The sequence below is a fragment of the Rhinolophus sinicus genome, linkage group LG01 (genome assembly GCF_036562045.2).
Source record: "Rhinolophus sinicus isolate RSC01 linkage group LG01, ASM3656204v1, whole genome shotgun sequence".
Taxonomy (NCBI): domain Eukaryota; kingdom Metazoa; phylum Chordata; class Mammalia; order Chiroptera; family Rhinolophidae; genus Rhinolophus; species Rhinolophus sinicus.
In genome coordinates, this window is record NC_133751.1 from 199,878,442 (window position 1) to 199,903,173 (window position 24,732).

The following is a 24,732-nucleotide window of genomic DNA, read 5'->3' on the forward strand; positions in this document are numbered from 1 at the left end:
AGTTTCAGTCTTCTCTTTCCCGTTCAGAAGATGTATACAAGCCTCTTGCCCTCCGCTTCCCTTTGTTCGTAACACTTTAATGGTAATTTCAAACTTTCTAGCATTCTTGTGATGCATGTGTGCTTTTGGTTCTAAAATAGTAAAGAAGTGTAAATGAAAGATGATGAAATATTTTTAAATACATGACTTATGAAGTGAGCACACTTTGAATTCTCCAAATTTCACTGATAAAAAATTATTTTGAATAATCAAGTTCCAGACTAATATGGTTACATTACAGGAAAATCTAAAGCTAGATGAAAGGGCGGAAGGTTTGTAATGACCGTTACGTATAGAGTAATATATTTATGGAATAAAATACAATTTAAACTATGTGTGTAAAGTTTGGCATTAGCCTAGCAGTGCATACTTGAAGTTATTTTCTTAGAATGTTGGCCTAGTATGTATTCTGTTCTTAGATTAAAAGTCTAATGACAGTAGATAAAACCAGAGTAACAGAACTGGAAAGGTAAAAGTCTATTGGAGGGGTAAGTCAAAATAGCTGAACCTCTCAGAAGATAAGGTTAGGTGGAGACTAGTCCCAGAATACTAAGATTTTTTTTTTTGATTGTGACAAATACACTTAACATGAGATCTACTCACTTAAAACACTTTTAAGTGTCCAGTATAGAGTTACTAACTCTAGGCAGTGTTGTACAGCAGATCTCTAGCACTTTCTCAATTTGCATAACTGAACTTTATACCTATCAAACAGCAACTCCCCGTTTCCCCCTCCCAGCCCCTGGTAACCACTGTTCTACTTTCTGCTTCTATGACTTTGACTGTTTTACATGCCTCGTATAAATGGAATCATACAGGATTCATCCTTCTGTCACTGGCTTATTTCACTTTAGCAAAATGCCCTTAAAATTCATTCATGTGTCACATATGGCAGGATTTCTGAAGGAACATTTTTTTAAGACTAACATCAAAATAAATTTAGACTATATGAAAGGAAATACTTGGTTCTAAGGCAGCTCATTATATCAAAAAGTAGAAACAAAAAGTAGAGAAGACTGGAATGGGCATATGAATGTTGAATTCTGAGGAGTCATGCAAATTGTAGGCCATTTGAAGCGCTCACATGACAGTCACTGCTCCGAACTGTGGGTGCTGTGACAGATGTGTTAGGAGGCCGACAGGGCGCACAGTCTCGTTGAGGGAGAGAGATCTGTAACGTAATTATAACACGGTGTTTGACAACATGATCAGAATAAGAGGATGCAGAAGTAATATGGAGGAGGGACTCAGTCTCTTGGTGAAAAGGAGAACATTGGGGTGATCTCACAAAGGAGGTAAAACATTTGCTGGTTTTGGAGGGTGACTACGACTTAAGTTGGCTGAAAAGATGGTGAAGGCAGACCGAACAGTGCACAGAGGAAAAGGGAAATTTGCAATAGTTTTTACTACTAGAAGATGCACCAGCCATTTAAGTACTTGTTAAGGAAGACAGACAAACCTTTTTGTGTCCCTAAGGACATCTTAGAACCGTAATGTCGGGTGAGGTATATTTACAATATTAGCCGCACCTGTGTTCTTGAAAACTTGGGCTGTGTAGGACTGATGTATTATGGCGTGTGGGATAGTTGGTACAACTGCATAAAGATACTGATTTCAAGTGCTTTATGATCAGTTTATCTTATGTAAACATTTAAATCGTAAGTATACATGCATAGAGCAAAGTATAGATTTTAATTTTTTATTTCAAAATATGTCACCATATTTCAACTGTGTCATCTTGCGTTTGGAAAGAACCATATCAGTCACATACGTTTTGGATTAAAAAGGCACTGGCACGCATCTTGTGCAGGAGTAGGTTCAGGCCTGAATCCAGATGAGTGTTCTGAAGTTAGAAGGTCAGGAAGTGTGCTGACTTCAGGAGCAGTCTCAGGACTTCTACCCCCACAGGGGAGTTTGGGTGTTCGGTTCTCACGATTTGGGGTGTTACTGGCTTAAGCAGGTAAGCCCCATGGTTGCCGGATGACTCACAATGTGTTGAACAGAATTAACCTACATTCCACATGCTTTTCATATTCCTCCAGACATTTATATGTGGGAAAAGGCTGTTTACAATTATCTGCGTGTGTAACTTAAATCTGTTTTATATGCTTGCATTATAGTTGTAAACAACTGCCAAAGAGAGTCATGCTGCCAAGTCCAGAACCAGTGGGAGGGGACTACCACGTGACAGGGCAAAGGGTATGGTCACGGGGAAGCCATTGAGACCAGTGCAGTGGCTCAGCATACGTGTACCTCTAGGGAAGGTTTCAATTTTCATTCAGAGCTCTAAGAGGTGTTCGCCGTTCTGATGGCAGCACAACTCGTGATATTTGAGTCACTAGCAGAGTGTATCTGCATTGGTAGCTGTGGTAAGTGAACAGTGTTATTACTATTTGTAAATATGTATCTACAACACGCTGAATATTTATAACAGTATATTAATACTAGTTTCTACATATACAGATTACAAATTACTTGAATGTTACTTTAGTATTCTCAGACTCCTACAGTGTTCAGTGGAGCAGATCTGTACGTTATTAGATTATAGAATATATTAGGTTGGTGCAAAAGTAATTGTGGTTTGAAAGGTTAAAAATAATTGCAAGAACCCCAGTTACTTTTGCATCAGCCTAATAGTATGCCAGATGTTAGTCAAATATTTTGCAGCAAAGTACTTTACATTTATTATTTGCTGAAATGGTTTTGACATTTTTTTCCAAAAGTAAAATATTTCACCAAAAATTTCTACATATTGCAATGCTTTCTTTTGCAGCAGAATTTACTTTAAAAGTTGTGTGTCTGTGTGTGTGTGTGTGTAGTGCTTTCCTTCATATATGTCCTCTTGTGATATTGTGGGTAAATCATGGCTCTATAGTTAGAGGAATTTCACTATTGGCTTAACTTCTGATTATCAAAGTTAATGGAAGGAGGGCTGGTGAAGAGTAGTGTAGATAATTCAATAAAAAGAAAATGTAGCAGTATTTTTATTTTGAAACATAGTTTTTCTGTTCTAGTAGCAAATTAATCTTCCTGATTATGTTTTAGGACTGAGAGTCAAGGGGTTACTACTGATGCCCCGCAGGCATGTAGGCTGCATGTTGAAATAAGTCATGCGTTGATTGACAGTATTTGATCTTTATGCTAGATCATAAAAATCATCCCCAAACAGCACCTATTACTTTTAAAAAGAATCCTTCTAAAACAACAGCCCATGAGGTAAGGTGCGCATTTCCCCTGCTAACATTTATGATGGAGTCATTCTTCATTCCTTTTTTTTTTCCTTCTTCTGTCCCCCCACCCCCACCACACACTCCGGTTCAAGCCGTTGTTTCTCAGTCTAGTTGTGTAGGACACAGCTCCCTGGCCCATGCTGGTGTTATGAGTCTTGTGCTCCCCTCGGCTGACGCAGTTGGTCGCCAGTCATCGGTTGGCAGCTCACTCCGGCTGCCGGCCACTCAGCTGGCCACCGGCCGCTCCTGGCAGCACACAGCGGCTCACACCGACCTCCGACCTCCGGCCGCTCACAGCAGCCCAGCTCCAGGGAGAGCCATTGTTCACAATCTTAGCTGTAGAGGGCACAGCTCACTGGCCCATGTGGCAATTGAACCTGCGACCTCGGCGTTAGGGCGCTCCTACCACCTGAGCCACCAGTCTTCATTCTTGAAGCAGACATTTATTAATCACCTACTGTGTACCAGGGACTGTTCTTGGGTGTTAGGGGTACAGTGATGGGCGGAACCAGAGATGATACGTGCCCTGTGTAAAGCTTATAGTCTGGTGGGGAGACAACACAAATTACTGTTTATTTCAATTCCCTTTTGGTGTAAGAGTGAGGAGGTCTTCAGTCTGGAGTCGCAGATGCTCGGGAGTGTAGACACAACATTCTTCATACAGTTATACTTGGGGTTTAAATAGTCCTTATTTTCTGAGACAGCTCTTTAGGCCTTTGGGCACTTAAATAACCATCTTCGAGAAAAATTGGAGCTATTTTATAATCAGGAACAAGCAGTGCCACACATAAAAATATTTTTGTTTCTAAAAAAAATTTTAGATTCGAAATTCACATGCTGTGACAGCTTAAAATGCAGGTATCATTTGATGTGTTATACTCAGAATCTGTTATGAGGTTAAAGAGGACACTGGTGGTTATGTCCTAAATCATCCTGTCCTATAAACTAATCAGTGTCGGTCATTCTCAGTACAGAAATAGTGGATTCTGAAAAGTGTCAGAAAGAGCCATGGACGTTATCAGAGAAAAGACATGAGCTTTTGAATGAACCCCGAGGCAGTGCATGGAAATGTCATTTCTTTTAAGTTTGATTAAAAACTAACCAATCTAACTCAAACTACTTCTCTGTAGGGAAATTGCTAAAATTGGGCAGGGCTTGTTAAATTTCTTGAAGTGCAGTGGTCTTATGCATAAAGGGTGAGATTTGGATTTGGCAGGCTAAGCACGTTGGACAAGATGCCACTGAGCCTCAATTTCTACAACTGTAAAGTAGTAACAATATCTTCATGTAGAAAGGTTAGAATATTTTGAATTCAGGGAACCTGTGAAAGTTACCAGCATATTTCTTGTTGAGTAATATAGTCAAATGTTCATTGAATTAGAAACTAAGATAGTAGATGTAATAGGAGAGGATTGTTAATATTTTCTTTACTCCTTCCTTAGAGTGGACTCCTTGGGATTTTTCAGTTTTCATAGAACATAATGGTGTTATTTTAATATTTAGGTTTTGTATTCAAATTCTGGGGCATTTTAACTGTGCAAGTTTAAATAATAACAAATTGGCAGTTATTTACATATTAAATGTCATTATTGAGTGGCAGAGTTAAGTTATATACATATTACTGTAGCATTTACAATTTCCTTGTTGCTTATAGCAGAAGTGGACAAACTGTTTCTGTAAAGAGCCAAATAGTAAATATTATAGGCTTTGTAGGCCACCTACAGTCTCTGTTGCATATTCTTGTTTGAAATTATAACCCTTTAAACGTGTAAAAATCATTCTTAGGTCGGGGACAGTAAAAAAATGGGCCAGTGGGCCAATTTGATCTGCAGGTGTTAATTGAAGACTCCTGGTCTGTGGAATTCCAAAGTTTTCAGTTCTCAATATAAATCCTTTTATAACCTGGCTTTTTTTTCCTAGTTAATCTTTTTCTTGCTTTATTTTCAGTAGAAATATTTAATTATAGTGATCTCTGTTTTTGTTTTCCATGTATGCTATCTGTATTCCACTTTTCTTGCCATTTTGCTCATGCTGTTTTATTTATCCTGAATCTTTTTTCCAAGCCCTATCAAATTTTTTTCTCTGCTACGAAGTCTTTTAGAAGTATATTAGCCCACAGAGGCTAAAACTTCCACTCTTATTGTAAACTTTTTTTTTTAAAAATGGCATTCACTGTAAGATTTTACATGATAAAAAAAAAATGCTTTCATAGTTTCTTCTGTATTGGTTTTATTGTCCTCAAAGCATTATAGACATTTTCATGGCATAATCTTCCATGCTTGTTCATTATACTTGTTTTGTGAGAATGTACAAGAGTACATTCCAAGGAAGTTTCAAACTATATACCCACGTGAGTTTCATTGAATTACTTGTGGTGGGTTTTAAAATTTTTTTACATTTTGGTGGCTGGTTAGCTCAGTTTTAGAGTGTGGTGCTGGTAGTACCAAGGTTGCTGGTTGGATCCCCACATGGGCCACTGAACTGTGCTCTCCTTAAAAAAAAAAAAAAAAATTGAATTAAAAAAAACCCCACATTTTTTTGGTAAAAATTCCTAGGCTCTACTCCCCAGAGATTCTGACCCTGGATGTGAGGTGAGGCACAGGAGTGTCTGTTTGCATTTTCAGCCCGAATCCCATGTGATTCTCATGCCGACTGCTATGGACCATTTCAGAAAACCAGGATAGTAACTAAAGGCCCCAGACTGGGACTCAAAACAACCTGTAGTCTAGTTGCAATACCAGTAATTAATGACCCTGGTCACCTGGGCAAACCTCTTTACCCTGAGCTTCCCTTCCCTTTGTAATCCATGGGAAGTACCTGTCCTGCCTGTTTTATGAGGTTGATTTGAAAACGGTGTATGTGAAAACGTTTTGAAAACTGATGTATTGTGTAATTGTAGGATGTCAGTTTTATGAGCAAAGATACTTTTTCAATTGATTCCTAAGCTCAGGAAAAAAGTGTATTAGGAAATGGTTTGCTTTGCACTGACTATAGTGAGTTTAGCGTGGAGAGATTTTTGCTGAATTTTGGTCAATATGATGGTATTAATAAATGTGAAAAGTTACTTCAGTAATAATAGTAACATTTAAAAAGTAACTATAAAAATGTAATTATTTGAGAGAATATCTTCCTAGTGAGGCATTTGAGGTTTAAAACCATCTAGCTAAAATATTGAGGCACACTTTTGTACTATTTAAGAGGATATTTGCTTAATTTTTGAATGTTTATGGAGAAATGTTTAACATGGTTTAAAGCCTGGTCTCTATTTTCAAAGAAAGGTATGGTTTTAAAATTCTCTTTTTAATTCTAGCTGAATCTAATCAGTACTAACGTAATAATCTTTAAAATATTCAGTGTACTATTTGATATTAATTGTTGGGTTTCAGAGAATAATTAACAAAAGAATGTAGGAATGGTAGCTTTGTTTTTGTACATGTTGTAACGTGGGTTTTTTTGAATGATGACTTTAAACCCAGAGTATTGTAGGAGAAACTAGATGTTAGTTTGTAACTACTGTATTTATTTAACTTTTGGTTGGATTGATAATCCCAGGTCACATCCCATGTCACATTATTTTCTTCTGGCTATTCATTCCTCTCAGACATTATAGCTCCATCTCATCTGTGTTTCTTGTTTATATCTTTCTTAAGTGTGTTATTTTTATCTCATTAAAATTATGAATTGTTAGACTTTTTTGTTATTTTTTTAAAACTTTTATTTTGGAGATGTTCATATATTTATAAATATAGACAGAATAATATAACAGACTCCCATTAATTTATAGTCCTGCTCCCCCCTTCTTTTTTCCCTTCTTCCGCCCCCCACCCCCAATCCGGTTCAAGCCGTTGTTTCTCAGTCCAGTTGTGTAGGACACAGCTCCCTGGCCTGTGCTGGTATTATGAGCCTTGTGCTTCCCAGTCCCCGGCTGAGGCAGTTTGGTCGCCAGTCGTTGGTCAGCAGCTCACAGCAGTTTACTCCAATCTCCGGCCACTCGTGGCAGCCCAGCTCCAGGGAGAGCTGTTATTCACAATCTTAGCTGTAGAGGGCGCAGCTCACTGGCCCCCTGTGGGAATCGAACCGGCGACCTAGGCACTAGGAGCGCTCCAACCACCTGAGCCACCGAGCCGGCCTGTCCTGTCCCTTTTTTATCATTTTGAAGTGATCTAAGTCATACAGTTTTATCTGTAAACTCATCAACTAATGTTAATCTCTAAAAAAAACCAGGATTTAAAAAAACAATCATAATACCATTTTTGAGTCCATAAAAAGTCAACAATGATCTAGTTATCTAGCTAGTGTTCAAATTTTCTTCAGTTGTATAAATTTCCTTTTTTCTCTTCTCTTAAGAGCCAATTTGAATCAAGATGCAACACAAGACCACATGTTATGAGTAGAAATATGGGTTTTAAAACTGGACTGCTGATAAAGGATTGGAGGCTAGATGGATCCCAGACTGACCTGCAAAGGCCTGGTTGGGAATAGGCAACTACTTGAGGCCTGTATCACTTGCTTTGTGGGATAGAGACATGTTTGTGTCAGGACAGGGGGGCCTCAGACCCAGTGTCAACTCTGGGTCTGGGTCCTCTGTGGCCTGGGGGCCCTGCCATCCTAAGTCCCTGGGAAACACAGCTGTTCAGGTGACTTCCCGGCCTTTCAGCAAACGTGCAACACAAGTGCCCCGTAGTATACATTGTAGGTGGCGGAGTTGTGGCCTCTCACCTCTGTCTTTCCCATTGCTCCAGCATCACTGCTCAGGCTCCTGAAAATTGACGCTGGGTTCTCCCTACAGAGCAGGAAGCCCGTTTGGCTGCTAGGACAGCACCTGGCTTTCACCTCGGCAACAGGGGGTGCAGTCTGGTTGTGGGTGCGTTATGAGCTGGTAAGAAAACTCGAAGCGGGCTCTGGGCCCATAGGTGTTTGAGGAATTGGTAATGACATTGAAGTTTTCTTGGTTCTTTTTCATGAAATGCAAGCCATCCTGCACGGGTGAGATCAGCTGTGTATAGGCATAGCCAGAGGCCATGGCCAGGAACTTCTTGAAAATTTAGATCTGTTTTGTCAGTCTTCTACTGGACCATGATGTCACCACTTCCCCCAGGATGAGCTCATACTGGCCTGTAATGCAAGGATCTCTCCAAGGACAGGGTGGCTGTGAGCAGTCATTTTCTGGTACCAGAACTTGTTCTGCTTCCTGCCGCCTGATGCAGGTGGTGCCGTGTGATTGCTGTGCTGCAGCAGCGGCCCTGCTTGCGGGGCCTGGCTGGGCTACCTGCCTCACTGCTCAGAACCCCCTCTCATGGATGGATGGCTGACAAGACTGGGCGGCGTCAGAGGCTGCTCAGAGCCCCGGCCCAACTGCCAGGTCTGTCTTCTCCCCCACGCCTCTCAACATTTTATTAGGAAATATTTAAATATACATGAAAGTTGAAAAATTATGCCTGTTCAGTAAACATTGTGCTATATTTGCTTTAGATACAAATATCTATGTATCCATTTGTCACCCATCTTTTACTTTTCTTGAATTTCAAAGTAAGGTGTGTACATTAGTTCACAGCACCTCTGAAACCTTTAATATATCATGAATTAGAATTCATTATTTGTTAATTTTTTGAGGTATAATTTACATACAGTGAAATATAAAAATCTCCAGTGTATCACTAGAAACGTTTTGATAAATGCATCGTTTGGTACCTCAAATCCTTAAAAAGGTACAGAACATGACCATCCTCCCAGAAAGTTCCCTGACCTCCCTTCCTACTTAAACCCTCTCCCTTCTAGAGGCAACTCCTGTTTTCATTTGTATTCATGTTCTTATAAGTAAAATAATAATGTGCCTTTCTGTATAAAAGTTCTTTTGAGAGCTGTGCGTGTGGACGCGTGTAGCATGTTCCTTCCTTATTACTGAGCACTGTTCTGTGACTAGACCAGAACTTGTGGTGCTCATTCTTCTTTATCAGATATACCTATGTTTAGTGAATATTTGCTCCCAGTCTGTGGCTTTCTCGTTTATTTTCTTACTGGTGTCTTTTGACAAGCAGAAGTTTGTCTTTTTGATGAAATGTATCAATTCTTAGTTTTATAATTACTGCTGTCTCTGCTCTGTCTTAAGAAGTCTCTGCCTGCTCCCAAACATGAGAATTACCTCATTTTATTTCAGAAGCTTTGAAAGCTTTAGCTTTTATGTTTACGTTTATGATCCATCTCAAATTAGTGTTAGTGTATGGAATAATAGAGGTCAAGGTTCATACTGTCCCATGAATCTGTATAGTTTCCAGCTCCATTTGTTAAAAACACTTTCCTCGGCGGATTGCTTTGCAGCCTTCGTCAAACCTGAAATGACCTTGTAAGTATGGCTGTGTTTCTCCATTCAGTTTCATTCATTGATTCGTTGGTCCTTTTGCCACTACCTCACTGTGTTTAGGTAAGTCTTGAAGTCAGGTAGGTAGAGCAAGTCCTCCACTTTCATTTTTAAAAGATGGCTTTACATAGTCTCGGTCAGGGTCTGGCAAACTGTGGCCACCCAGCCAAATCGGGCCTGTTGCTTGTTTTTATATGGCCCGCTTGAGTGATCTACCATTGACATGGAGACCAAGTTCGGTTGTCCCCCTCTGCCCTCGCTCACCCCCTCCCTTTGGCAGCCACTGGTACCAAGTGGTGGGATCTTATGTGGGAGGTGATGGCTCAGTCACCTTTGGCCAGCTGCTCAAATTGAGATGATTGGGCCATCTGGGAGTGCGGAAAGGACATTGAGGTCTGAGTGCCTTTGGGACAGGAGGAAAGTGACGGCGGTGCTCATTCACGTTATGTGTTTCTCACATCAGTGTTGATAAATTGTATTTCTCAGGGAATGTCCCCATTTTATCTCAGTTGTCATATTTATTGATATAAATTTATCCATAGCAGTCCCTGTTTTGTAATGTACAAGTGTATAGGGTCTATAATAATTTTGCTTTTCATTATTTCTTCTATTTACTCTGGGTTATTTGCATTTTCTTAGCTTATTAAAGTGAAACCTGAGGTCATTGATTTGAGAGCTTTCTTTTCTAATATTATTTTAAAGCAATAAATTTCTCTCTAAGCTCTGCTTTTACTACTTTCCATAAATTTTGATATGTTGTATTTTATCATTCAGTGCAAAAGGTGGAGTATTAGCTGACATTTGTATTGTTCCTCTAGTGACAGGCCACTTGGAAGCTTTTTAGCTTTGTTTTTCAGAGTGTGACCCATGTTTGCTGTGTGTGTGTGTGTGTGTGTGTGTGTGTGTCTTTCTTGGGGTTTGTTGAGTTTCTTGATTTATAAATTTGTCTCATTAGGTTGGAAAATTTTTGACCATTTGTTCTTCAGCTTTTTTTCCCCTCTTCATTCTCCCTCAGCTCTGTGTCTAAGGCTTCAACTGCACGCATGCCAGACATTTTGCTGTTTCCTCACAGTTCCCTGAGGCTCTGTTAATTTTTTTTCCCAATCTTTCTATTTTTCAGACTTCTATTAATTTAAGTCCAAGTTGACTAACTACTTTTTTCATCTCCAGTCAGATTAAATGATTTCTTTCTGTTTATTTTCACCTGACTCTTCTGGTATCTCCAACTGCAAAATTTTAATTTGGAGTTAATTTGACATTATCTTTTCTGTTCTAGAATTTACATTTTGTTATTTTTTATAATTTTATAATTTTTAATAATTTCTATTTCTCTGCTGAGATTTTATACAGTTGTATTCATTGTAAGCATATTTTCTTTTATGCTTTTGAATATGCTATGTGTTCTTGCTGCTTTAAATCATTGTCTGCTAATTCCAAATTTTTTATCTTCGCAGATCTGTCTCCATAGATTGCCTTTGCTTTTGATTATGGGTCATATTTTCCTGTCTCTTTGAATATTTCTGGTGGTTTTGGATTATATTCAGAACGTTGGAAAGGGTAGTTGTGGAGCCTCTGGATTCTGTTTTGTTCCTCAAAAAGGGTTGGTTTTGTTTGTTTTATGCCTTGTTTACTGGATCACACTCTGCCTCTCCAGGTGGGTGCCAGCTGAAATCCCTCCTCAGGTCCTTTGGTCTTGAATTGTACGGCTGGGAGTCAGTCCTGCCTATGTATGTAGGGCAAGGGTGAGCCAGAGATTTGGACAAAGTTGACATGCCAGTTTTACAGCTCCTACTCTGATTCTCTCTCTTCTTTGACTGACCCTTCGCTTTCCAGTTGGCTGTGGTTGTGGAGAACTCTGCTTTACGCTTTAAGCTTCGTGGATTTCTATTGAGTTTTAGCAGCTCCTCTTGGCCCTCGCTGGGGCCTGCTGTCAAGTGATGATCCTTAAAAAGACAGCAGCTATGTGGTGCTGTTCCCTTCTTACAACTCCTCCCGTTTCTGGTTGCTTGTGGTTGCTCTCGGGAGCCTCCCGATAGATTGTATGATGTGTCCAGAGTAGAGTTTTAACATGAGCTGGAGGTGGTACCTACTCGGGTACCTTTTAAGTCTTTTTTTAAGTTTACCCTCCAGTTATTTACTTCTGTTCTCTCTCCCTCTCTCCCTCTCTCCTCCTTTCCCCCTCCTTGTCTGCATTTCTCCCTCTCTAAGCCCAGTCATTTGCTCAGTAGCAGTTTCCCTCTCTCTGGACTTGGCTGATTCTATTCATGTGGTGTTAGTGTTCTCAGTCATCTCAGTTACCTGTAAATGGATCTAGTAGCTTCTTAAGATTCACATTTAATTTGGGGAAAGAGGAAGAACCACTGTTTAATAGGTTGGGTGGTGTGTTCTTTTATGGAGATACACATTTTTTTGGAGGGAGGTGGTTATATTAGCTGCTGATACTAACTCTATGCCTGCATCCATTAATTAGGATTGTGAAATGATGATATTCTAATTTAGTTATTTCCCAAGTATAGACTGGGAACCTGTGGGGGATGCTTGAGACCTTTTCAGGGATTCCGTAAAGTCAAAATTTTAAAATAATAATTCTAAGACTAGATTTGCTGTTTTTCCTCCCATTCTCATGAGTATACAGTGGAATTTTCCAGGATCTCCATAACATAAAAATGCAGAAGCAGAAGAGAAATCAGCTGTCTTTAACCAGATATTAATGAAATTTATAAAAACGTAAAACAGTGCCATTCTTTTCAATCAGTAGTTTTTTTGTTTTAGAAAACATCTTATTTTTATATGTAATAGGTATTTACATTAACTTGCAGTTGTTTTACTGTTATTCGTAAGTACATTAAACTACTCAGAAATGTAACTAGATGCAACGACTTCATGTAAACAAAGTCGTTTGTGGTTCTCAATATTTAACTTTTCAAAATACTGAGGTGGTTCCATAGCGTCTTCTTCTAACTGTTGGGTTTTTTTTTCTATCACTACGAAATTATTTATGTGCTGTTTCAGTCACTTGCAGTTATTCTTATTGATGCTCAAATTGTACCATTTGGACCATGAGATGATAATCTGGTTTGGAAACTTAAAACTCACCTCTTCTGCAGATCACATTTTTACTTAGAAAACCTTTGCCTGCATATTTCTTTATCTCTTTTTTTAATTAACCCGTGAGCCATCCATATGTTTGCAAATGTTCAAATGTTGCAAATGTTCAAAGAAAACTAAATGTTTCTTCTCTTCCTTACTGATTTACGTAGAATATGGTGCAGATCAGGTATAAGTCTGAGGCCTGTTTCGCCAGTTAGTCTGTGTCTTAGCCAGAAGGCTGCATTCCCAACTTAGCTGCCTGGCAAATGCATGCCTGTGGTCACCAGGGCAACCAGACAATAGAGTGTCAGTACAGATCTATCACTATCGTTGAGCCTTAGATTGACCCAAACAATGAATGAGCAGTGTTCATGTTAGAGGTGGTATGCTGGTCTTGATGCTATTCCTAAAACAGCAATCATCCACAAACAGTTCTTATTTCATATCAAGACAAATAAATAAAACTCTGTTCCTAATGTTCAGTTCCACACGAAATATGGTCAGACCAGCTTGCCCATTCTCCTCCCTTGCTCAGCTCTTCATTTGTTCTAATTGTATTCTGGGAAATGTAAAAAACGTAAAACGCACTCTGTGATGAGAGAAACGTAAGCCTTTGGTTAACTTTTCCTCCTTGGCCAGCTTGTTTCTCAGACTCTTAGTGATCTTTGAGAATGGAAATGCTTTGCTTTAAGAGGCTTCACAGATTAGGTTTCGAGCAACTGGAGCCAAAACACTGGAGAGAATTTTTTCTTTACTTTTTAGAACATGATCCTAACATTCATCCAAAAAGAACAAAGATGTGAAACTAGCTGGGAAGAATTTGTAAAACAATAAATAGGATTGGCTCTACTTAGATATTAAATCTATCTCTGTAGGAATAATGTGCAATATAAACTTGTAATTACCGCAATCTGAAACTAGTGCAAGAAGAGGCACAGATCTGGGGACTAGATCTTGGGATATACTCTAATTTTTACATACAGAAGTGCCAGAAAAATGGATACACATTTGAAGAAAGGAAAAAACAATTCAAATTGTAATAATATATACCGATAACAAAAGATGAATACAAGTCACGTTTGACTTCTGCAATTACAAGAGGTGCTCAAAGTGGTTACCATCAGCGTCCGGACACTTCTGATTACAGTGAACTACTGCTTGAGCAACGTTGAGCAAAGTGCCCACTTGTATCGCTGCTCATGCCATTTCAGTTTCTTCACACAGTACCGTGTGTCTCACACTTATCACAAATGTATGCAGTTGTCAGGCGTGTTGGAGGTGCTGTTGCATACTCATGCCTCCATTGTTGTGCTTCCACAACGTTCTCGAATTTCAAATACCACTTCAGAAGGGTCTTATGCTCCTCAAACGACAACTGTGCTTCCGCCGTGTTCTTGACTGTCCTTCCTATCACATGGTGACGCTAGCATTCATTTGATTAACGCCATCTTTTGAGCAAACGTCATACTACACATTGCTCCCATAATTCAATTCAACTTCGCAAAGTAAGACATAGATAACATCTTTTAAAATGTATACGTTTTTTGGCACCACTGGTATGTTAAATGTGTGTATGACGTTATTATAAAAATAAGTGAAGTTCAGCATCCCAGTGTGGGAAGAAGTAGTTATTCAATAAATGGCGAGTCAATTAGAATGTTAACTGACATGGTATACCAAAATGAATTTCATAAAAGTTTTAGAGTTAAAATTTTAAAGACACAAAGGAAGGCATAAAAATGTAGAAAATAGTTTCAGAGTAGTTCCCTACAAGGTACTTACTAATCCTAAATGGAAAAAATAGTGACTTAACTATAGAGAAATTTGGCATATAGTTTTAACCAAGTAACCAAAGTTGACACCACCAGGAATGGAACAAATTGAACATGGGCCTCCTGATATGATGCACTGAGAAGGATACAGCATCACTTAAATGGCATTTTTTCCCGAAATTCCATGATTAAATAACATGAATTTAATTGTAATGAGGAAAACCTAAATTAAGGAACATAGTACAAAATAATTGGCCTGTACTTTTCAAAGATGCCAAGGTCACGAAAGGCAAAGACAGACTATTGAACTGTTCCAGATCAAATGAGACTCAGGAGACAGACAGTCATGGATTCTGTACCAGGGGATGCTTTTCTTTTTGCTGTACAGGACGTTAGGATGATTGGCTATCCTGTGGATTAGATAATAACATAAAATGTTGATTTCCTGGTGTTGATAATTTAGCTCTGGTTATTTAAAAGAATGTCCTTATTTTTAGGAGATACACATTTATGGGTAAAGATCTATGTTTCTAAATAGTTTGAAAAAAATTTTATTTGAGAGAATGATAAAGCAAATGTTCAGATTAGAGACTGAATAAAGACTATATGGGACTTCTTTCGACTACACTTGCAACTTTTCTGTAAAACAAGTTATTTCTTAACTGCGAAAAACAGGCAAAACTAAATTGTAGCGTTTAAGGATACGAGTATAGACACTTAGGTGTGGACATTAAAAAGCAAAGCAGCAATTACCATACAAATTAGTCGAAAATATAGCTGACTGTGTTTAACATTAAAATGTGTAAGGACTTTATAGACTAAAAGCAGTGGAAGAAATAAAAAAGTGAAAATTGATAAATGTAACTAGCTAAAACATGGAAACTAATTAAAGACAGCAAACAGTTAAAGGGCAGACCAATTTTGTTTTGTTACCCATACAGGGTAATTTACATATGTCATCTTAGTTTGAGAAAGTAGGGCAATCGATAATTTTTCTTGAAACTACTCTGACTAAAATTTTGTAACGCTTTTTGTAATTTGCAAAGTACATTCATGAATAAACGTGTGTTTAGGGGTGGGATATGCTTTCTAAGCTCATGCTCCTTGCTGAACGAAGAAAGTGGGGATGGCTCCCTGGACACTTAAACCTGGGAGTCAGTGACTGATCGGATCTATTCTTAAATTGAATTAAGGCTCACGGAGGCTGGAGTCAAATGATGGATCACTGAACGGAAGAGGCAGTATGTAGTTGGGCCATGTGCAGTCTGACGACAAAAAAAATTGTACTATGATAGCCAGAGCAGGTATTAGACATAATACGAGAAGCAAAAGTGATAAACTATGTTTGAGAGAAGGCTAGGAAACAGTACTCAGACCACCTAGTCCCACATGGCTTCCTGTTTGCAACCCAGATTCCCGTAACGTTTTTGTCTTGTTTTCTTGAAGCGTTGCTATATGCTTCCCATAAACTTGTTTTATCTGACCTTGTGGCTGGGTTTTGGTTCTTTGCAGCCTAACTGGAACACGATTCTGACATTAGACATTCAATGAAATAAGGCATGGGAGTGTGCTGAGCTGTATGTGCCTTTTACTAAGTCTCCACAAGAGGTGTCTGAATTAGAGTTACTGGTCTCTTCACAACCCAAAGACACGTGCTAGTACTGTTAATATTTCCACTGCATTTACTTTCTGTCTAGTGTTGTAAACATTTGCTTCCTTTATCTTTTCTTACCAGTTATTTAGAAAGAAAGTATCAAATACCTATTCATCTTCCCTTGAAACTTACTCTGGTACTTTTTCTCCTTTATTCTCAAAGGAATAGGTATATATAATAAATTGGCCCTTGGGTATTGGAAAGTTCTTCCATTCTATGCTTATCTTTCTGCTATTTCCCATGCACATTATAAAACCAGCCTCTAAAACAGGCTTTTATTTATTATCCTTTTTAAATTGTTACTATTCTTGGATGCTGGGATGGTATCAAAGTAAGTTGCAGGTGAGTCAGGGGTCCGCAAACTTTTTCTATAAAGTGTCAGATCGTACATATTAGGCGTGGGGAACCATACAGTCTGCTGCAACTGCCCCCCATAGCAGCCCTAGACAGATACACAAGTGGGTGTGACTGCGTTTCAGTTTAACTTCAGCTACAAACACAGGCCGTTGGGCATAATTAACCTGTGAAGGGTAGTTTGCTCACCTCTGGCCTGTGTATGATGAGAATGTGGGTCCGTTAATTTATTGCTTCTGCATGAGTAAGTGGGTGAGCTGAATAATTCTAGGTCAGCATGTATATGTTATTAGGTTGGGGCAAAAGTAATTGCAGTTTAAAAGGTTAAAAATAATTACAAAAACCGCAGTTACTTTTGTACCAACCTAATAGATGGAACAAAGGGGAAAAGATGATTTCTTATATTTCAGGACAGTTAGGAAGTTGCTTTCACTTGCACATCAGATATTTATTTAGTGTCTACTATGCATGGCACTGAGAATACGAATGGAGCTGAATTGGAGAGAGAAGCTTCCTGCCTCATGAAAGTTGCATGTAGAAACTGTGAGATGAAGGGTGTGAAAATAAATATCATGTTGTGATAATTGGTCCCTGAGGCTTGGTGTGTGTGTGGTGGGGGTGTTGCCCCTTTGCATTTGTTGGGCAGGGAAGACTTCCTGAGCAGGCTGTGTGGCTGGAAAGAGTTTATCAGAGGTTAGAATCTTGTGGGGCCTGTAAGTAGGCTGTGATGAGGAATTGCATTCTTACAGACACCAGGATTAAATAAACTGGGTTTGATATTTCATAAATCTGCTCATCCTTCACGTATCCATTTATGTTTCTGCTGTCTTAGTCATCTGCACATACGGCTTGTGTTTGCCTGTTGTCAGCAACTCCGATGCATATGTTCTAGTTCTTGCTAGTACATTTTTATAAAACCAAGTTTTAAGATGGAATATACCATGCATTTGTGGGGCGCAAAAATTAATTTTCCTCTCACCTTTCTAAGTTCTTCTGACTGGGCTGGTATCTAATTAACATGAAACACATTAACAGGAGAAAGTCCAAAGTTTATTCTGGATGTGCATGCAGGGCTGATGTAAGAATATGAGACCTGAAACCCACTGGGCGGTGGAGGCTTATGTGTCATCTGGAACTAAGGAGGAGAGAGGAATGGGGGTCTAGAGTTTCTAAGAGAAAGTAGGCAGTTCATAGGTAGAGGAGAAAGAGAAAACGTGTGGTAAACAAATGCTTGCCTGGCCACCCAGAAACAGTGGGACATAGGGAAGTGTAAGGGACACGCTTTGCTAGATTTGTCACTGGCTGCCATACTGAGTTTCTGTTACTATGCTAAGGGGATGCTCCTTTCCTTTCAGCAGGTTTTTCTGTCTTAATTCCTTTAGGCAGGTAAGGGGGAGGGTCAGAGGTTCTTTTTGAATCTTGTTTCTTTTTTTTTAAAGATTTTATTGGGGAAGGGGAACAGGACTTTATTGGGGAACAGTGTGCACTTCCAGGACTTTTTTTTCAAGTCAAGTTGTTGTCCTTTTGATCTTAGTTGTGGAGGGCGCAGCTCAGCTCCAGGTCCAGTTGCCGTTTCTAGTTGCAGGGGGCGCAGCCCACCATCCCTTGCGGGAGTCGAACCAGCAACCTTGTGGTTGAGAGGACGCACTCCGACCAACTGAACCATCCAGGAGTTCAGTGGCAGCTCAGCTTAAGGTGCCGTGTTCAATCTTAGTTGCAGGGGGCGCTGCCCACCATCCCTTGCGGGACTCAAGGAATTGAACTGGCAGCCTTGTGGTTGAGAGTCCGTGCTCCAACCTACTGAGCCGTCTGGGAGGCAGCTCAGCTCAAGGTGCCGTGTTCAATCTTAGTTGCAGGGGGCGGAGCCCACCATCCCTTGCGGGACTCAAGGAGTTGAACCTGCAACCTTGTGTTTGAGAGCCCACTGGCCCATGTGGGAATCGAACCAGCAGCCTTCGGAGTTAGGAGCATGGAGCTCTAACCTCCTGAGCCACCAGGCCGGCCCTGAATCTTGTTTCTTAACCAGCTTAAAATCATTATTCCAAAAGATATACTTTGGGGTGGCAAAGCTTTGATCCCCTTTACAGTCCTAAAAAGAGTCCCAGTTACTGTGTATGGATATGAAAGTTGGACAGAGAAGAGGCTGATAAGAAAAATGTTGATTCAGTTGCAATATGGTGTTGGGGCCAAGCTCTATGGAGACCCTGGACCACCAGAAAGATGAACAAGTGGGTCCTAGAGCAGATCAAGTCTGAAACATCACTGGAGGCAAAAATAACTAAACTGAAATGGTTCTGCTTAGGGCACGTCATGAGAAGGCCAGATTCTTTGGAAAAGACGATAATGCTGGGAAACTGAAGGCAGCAGGAAGAGAGGAGGACCAAATAGGAGATGGATTGTCTCCAGGAAGGAAGCCATGGGCATGAGTCTGCAGGCGCTGAGCAGGGCTGTGAGGACAGGACATTGCAGATGTCACTCGTTCACAGGGTCGCCAGGAGTCAGAGCCACGGGCATGTGACACACACCAAAAACGATGGATATAAACGCAGGACTCTGTTTCTCTTGCATAAGGCATGTGGATAGTGTTTTTTTCCTGCAAGCTTTGAATGAGTATTCTTCAGATAGCCTATTACTGAGAAATACCCATCAGTTGATGGTCTGAACTGTTGCATAGTCATGCTAATGGAGGCTGGATGCGTGCAGGAGATGGGACTTGTTTTCCAGTATTTAACTTGAGTCATAACATATACCTATATGATGTATTTGAGATATTTTTCTTATTGTGAATCTTTGGGGAAGAATAATTTAGGGCAAAACATTTCCTCCTTTTAAGGCAAAATAATATGTTGATCATAGAATTTTGTATAAATTCATGGTATGGGTCTCTAGAGAGCTTCTAATGATAGTTCCCATTTGTTGATATTTATTTTTGTTCCTTTTTTCTTTCTGCTTCCAAGAAGTAGATATTAGTTACTTGTTCATGAATTTTTTATTCCTGTAATTTGTGGACAGTACTATGAAATGGTGTAATTATATCTCACGTACAGAAGGAGACAGTTACCCTCCTTCTTCCACTAAGGAGAGAAAGAACCAAAAAGTAGTATGAAATCTAGTTGGAGGTATATAGATTGGCTTAATGAAAACAGATTTTCTAATTCCAGAGCGTTTTTCTGTCCTTTCCATACTTTTGACACTCGTAAATGAGTTTGTTAAATTGCTTACACTGCACGTATTATTAGTATGATTTGGGCATTGTGCTGGGATGACTTCCATCTGCCCTTCCAGCTCTAGTCTGTACCATGCTCTGGCTCCAGGCAGCTGCTTTGTCTGGCTCCACAAATGGGCTTTCTTGCCTTCTGGCTTCTGGTTGCGTCCAGTTGATGGGGGACATTGTCAGCAGATGAAAGAAAGGAAGGAGGGAGAGGTTATGCACGGTACTTTCTTCACTTCTTCCCTGTGGGATTTCTGCAGCCTGGTTGCATCCTTCCATCGAAGCGCATCAAATAGCCCTCTTTGTCGAAGCTTCTGCTGCCCTTTTCCTCTCCTCCCCTTCCTTCACTGCCCATGGGCGGTGTCAGGCCCTGCTGTTCCTAGTCCTGCATCCTCTACTCTCGCTTGTGATTTCCTCACAGCCTTCCTACGCTATGTAAAGTCTCTTTATTAAACTTTGAATTGAGTGTGCCATCTGTTTCTTATGGCACTCTTGGCTGATAAATATACTTTAAAAGATGTTAGATTCTGTCAATAGCTATTAGAATTGGAATTCTAAAGGGATTAGCACTAGAATAAGGAACAAAATTATTCTGAAAATTTCACGAATTTATTCTTTTGGCTAGTGTGTGGTTTTTATTTTTAATTCCTTTATAAGATCTGCTTTTGGGTATTATCAATTGGTTTATTGAACAATTAATATGGCACTACCCGTTTTTAGCGTTGTGGGGAATTCAAAAGTAAATGAGACACATGCACAGTCATTCTGATGTAAGGCTGTTTGTAGAGTTTCATGTGAGAGGCACAGAGCGCTCGCTGCAGAAGTTCAGAGGAGGGAGCTTGTTCCCTTGGGACCACTTGGATTCTGTCTGCAGCAGGAATGCGCTCCGGTTCCTGGCTCCGGGTGAGACCACCGCTCCCCCAGTCCCTGCTTACCTCATCACTCCATAACCCACTGCAGGCCCCATGCAGCAGTAACGAACGCTGTTTGAAGCTCATCATACATGCCTGCTCTGAGTGCAAGACAGATTAACTCATTTATTCCTCCCAACGTTCCTAGGAAGCATGGGTTACCATTAAACAGCTGGAATTCAAACTGAGGCAGTCTGGTTCCCTAATAGAGGCTCATAACTACCACGACCACCGCCGTATTCTGTAATGAGAACTGAGTATCCCTCCCATCTACCCCCGACTCCCTGAGGCCATCACAGTGGATTCCGTCATGTGTGCAGCCCTTTCCAATGATGGCCTTTAGGCATTGTTCTTGCTCGTCAGTGATGTTTCTAGTCCCCTTGCCCCATGCTCCTCAAGTCGGTAGATTCTGTCACTTGCTGTTTCCTGTCGCAGTCGTACCAGTCAGCTCCCCTTATTCATTATAGATTTTAGCACCTACGTAATGTTTTTCCCACTAGTGTTAATCTTACCTGCCAATCCCAGCGTCCACATAGGTAGTAACCCACATGATTATCGTAATAATGGATCGTTCAGCGACCTGGATTCCCTGACCTCTCCTCCAGTGACCCGTCATCCTATTAGAGACTTTATGTGCCAGTAACCTAGATTTCAAGGTCAGGAATCCCGTTCTCTACCACTGTTGCTTTTCTTCCCTGCTCATTCCCTCTAGTTTAACTCCAACAATTTTGGGACAGCTATCAGGAGCTCCAGTCCACTGAGGTAAAACTTCTTTGTTGTTCATCATCCTCACCGTGTCTTCGTTTTTCTTTTTCTTTCTTTTTGTGATTGTTTTTTTTATTCCCTCCCTTCCCCCCCCCCCCGTTCAAGCCGTTGTTTCTCAGTTTAGTTGTGTAGGACACAGCTCCCTGGCCCATGCTGGTATTATGAGCCTTGGTCGGTCGCCGGTCATTGGTCGGCCACTCACAACAGCTCACGGCAGCCAGGGACTGCTCACGATGGCTACCGGCCACTCACTCTGGCCACTGGCCACCCTAGCTGGCACACGGTGGCCCACGGCAGCACACAGCAGCTGGCTGCCGGCCACTCACGCTGGCTGCTGGTAGCCCATAGCCCATGGCAGCACAGCAGCCCATGGAAGCTCACGCCAAACCTCCAGCCACTCAGCAGCCCAGCTCCAGGGAGAGCTGTTGTTCACAATCTTAGATGTAGAGGGCGCAGCTCACTGGCCCATGTGGGAATTGAACCTGCGACCTCAGCTGTAGGAGCACCGCGCTCCAACCACCTGAGCCACCGGGCTGGCCCCAGTCTTCGTTTTTCTTAACCTAACTTAGATTCCACGGTCTGTTCTAAGCACTTTCTAACTAACTCCTGTCATATTTTATGTGACTCCAGCCGACATTATACCTACTTTATACCTAAACAGCCAGATGAGGCTGGAGGAAACCACCCAACTATTCTGACTAGTTTCATTTTAAATATTCCTGACCACATGTCCTCAGTGCTGCCCTCAGTTTTGGTTGATTCACTGCCCCATTCTCCCTTCAACTTCGAGAAGCCCTCCCTTTTCAGTTGATGATGTTTATTATTTTACTAAAACAAAAAAACTAACAAAACAAGCAGAAAAGAGAACTTTATACTTGCCTATCAGCAAATCTACAAACCTGGAAGAGCAATTTAGTAGAGTGGTGGGAGCAGAAGCCAACTTTTCAAGGACTAAAATGTGAATGGATCACGAGGCGATAGACTGACATTATCCCAGATGTGTCCCTGGAACACTGTCTCTGTTGAAGGATTCTTGCCCAGTAACATGTTCAGTGGCTACGTAAATTTGAGAAATGCTGAAAGCTATATACAAGTACAGTATATACCAGAGGGTGCCAAAAAAATGTATATACATTTTAAGAAAGGAAAACTGTATTAAAATTGTAATAATATATACTGATAACAAAAGATGAATACAAGTCACATTTGACTTCTGCAGTTACAAGAGGTGCTCAGAGTGGTTCCCGTCAGCGTCCAGAGACTTCTGATGATGTCAGACTATTGCTTGAGTAACATTGACCGAAGTGTCCCCTGGTCTACAGTTTTTTGGCACCTCTGGTATGTGGGAAGGAAGTTTCCATCTGTTGGCTTAGATTATACTGCAGTTTTGGTTTTCCAACTCGAACCTGTTTCACAGTCACCTGGAGGGTTGCTAAAACACAGACTGCGGCCACCACCTCCAGAGGTTCTGATTTCCTAGGTCTCGGGTGGCTCCTGAAAATTCGCATGACACGTTCTGTTCTTAGGTGACTCCAGTGCTGCCAGTGCAGGTACATTGGGGAATTCCGTTTCGAGAGCCACTTCACTCGAGAAAGAATTCACCTGCCAGCAGTGGCTGGGATGGTTAGGATTTTGAGCAACAGAAAATAGCCATGTGGGGTGACACATTCAGAAATAAGAGCTGAGAACACCAAGGAACTTTAATAGTGAGGTAGCATTAATTTGCAGTGGACCCAAGCAGCAAGTGTTAATTATTTCCCAGCAGTTTGGCCTGTCTGAGAGCAGGAGCAGAACTACCTGAAGTTAGTCCAGGAGTGAAATGAGCCTGCAGGCTGCTCGTGTCGAACATCTATGGTACAGAGGGGACCATCAAACACTCCCCGCTTTGTCTTACTGTGAAGTGTGCTAAGATAGTAACTTTATGATCTGTCTGTCTTCAGCCCATCTTTTTACTTGTTTGTATGTTTATTATTTATTGTTCATTAATTGTTCTTAGTTTAAAACATTGCACATGGTAGTTAATAGGGGTTTTGGAATGCAAAGACTAAATGTTTATGGCGTTTAGAATCCTGATCTAATCTTTCAATTACAGTTAATAATTCTTTGGCTTTGGGCAAATGATTACCATGTCTCTTGTTTTCTTGTTTGGGAATTTTTTAATAGAAGAATTAGACATTTCCAACTTTCCCTTCATGAATATAATTGTAAAGCCACAGAATCTTCTGAAATTACATTTTGGGAGAATCATTAGTTTTCTGCCTAAGGACAGTCCCATGTGGTTCTTTTTAAGTAGCTAAATATTTATTGGAGAAGCTGGGCCTTTACAAGGTTCATGGTATTTCTGGTGGTAAGTTGCCTTACCATTCCTGGGTGTCTGCAGTTTTCTGGCTTTGCCTCTGAAATATTTTTGTAATGAGATTGTGTCTTAGCCAAGGCCTCACGCGTGTCAGCTGTTACTGCCTTAATGACTTTATAGTATCTGTACTGAGCCTGGAGTAGCAGGGAGCCACAAGAAATGTCGTTGAAACATGCTTGGGGTACATGATAGGAGAGGAAACGGGTGAGTCCTTTTTCCTGTCCTTCCTCTTTCTTCTCCCTTACCCACTTCAGTGAGCAAGACTGAGAAGGATGCTGCTTTTCCTTCTCTGATTTCTCAAATCTGTGTCAGGTTTTTGAAGCTAGATACTGTGTTCTTTTCACAGTGTTATAATTGATTATTCTTTAAAATAATATAATTTGGGAAACTTGTGGACTTGTTTTGTATGGCTTTACTGAGGAATAATTAATTGCAATAACTTGTACATATTTAAAATGTCTAATTTGATGAGTTTTTTCTCCCTTTCTTCCCCTCCCTCCGGTTCAAGCCGTTGTTTCTCAGCCTAGTTGTGTAGGACATGGCCTGTGCTGGTATTATGAGCCTTGCGCTCCCCCCAGTTAGTTGGTCAGCAGCTCCCGTCAGCTCTCGATGGCTGCCCGCCGCTCACACTGGCCACCGGCCACTCATGGCAGCACACGGTAGCCCACGGCAGCACACAGCAGCTCACACTGGCTGCTGGCTGTTTGTTTTTTTGTTTTAAGGAGGGTGCAGCTCACGGTGGCCCTTGTGGGGATTGAACCGGCAGCCTTGGTGTTACTAGCACCACGCTCTAACCATCTGAGCTAACTGGCCACCCTCTAATTCGAGGAATTTTGACATACGTGAAGCCATTGCAATAATAAGATAGCACACATTGTCATCATCCCCAAGAGTATTTTTGTGTCCCTTTGTAATGCATCCATTGATCTGCTTTCCATCACTATAGATAAGTTTACATTTTTTTAAAAATTTAATTAAATGGAATCCTACCG

General features: G+C 40.7%; 1 protein-coding gene across 12 annotated transcripts in view; it reads left to right on the forward strand.

Annotated features, from left to right (window-relative positions):
* AGFG1 (ArfGAP with FG repeats 1) overlaps positions 1 to 24,732 on the forward strand; it is a 71,549-nt gene that overhangs the window by 15,001 nt on the left and 31,816 nt on the right. The window lies entirely within an intron of this gene.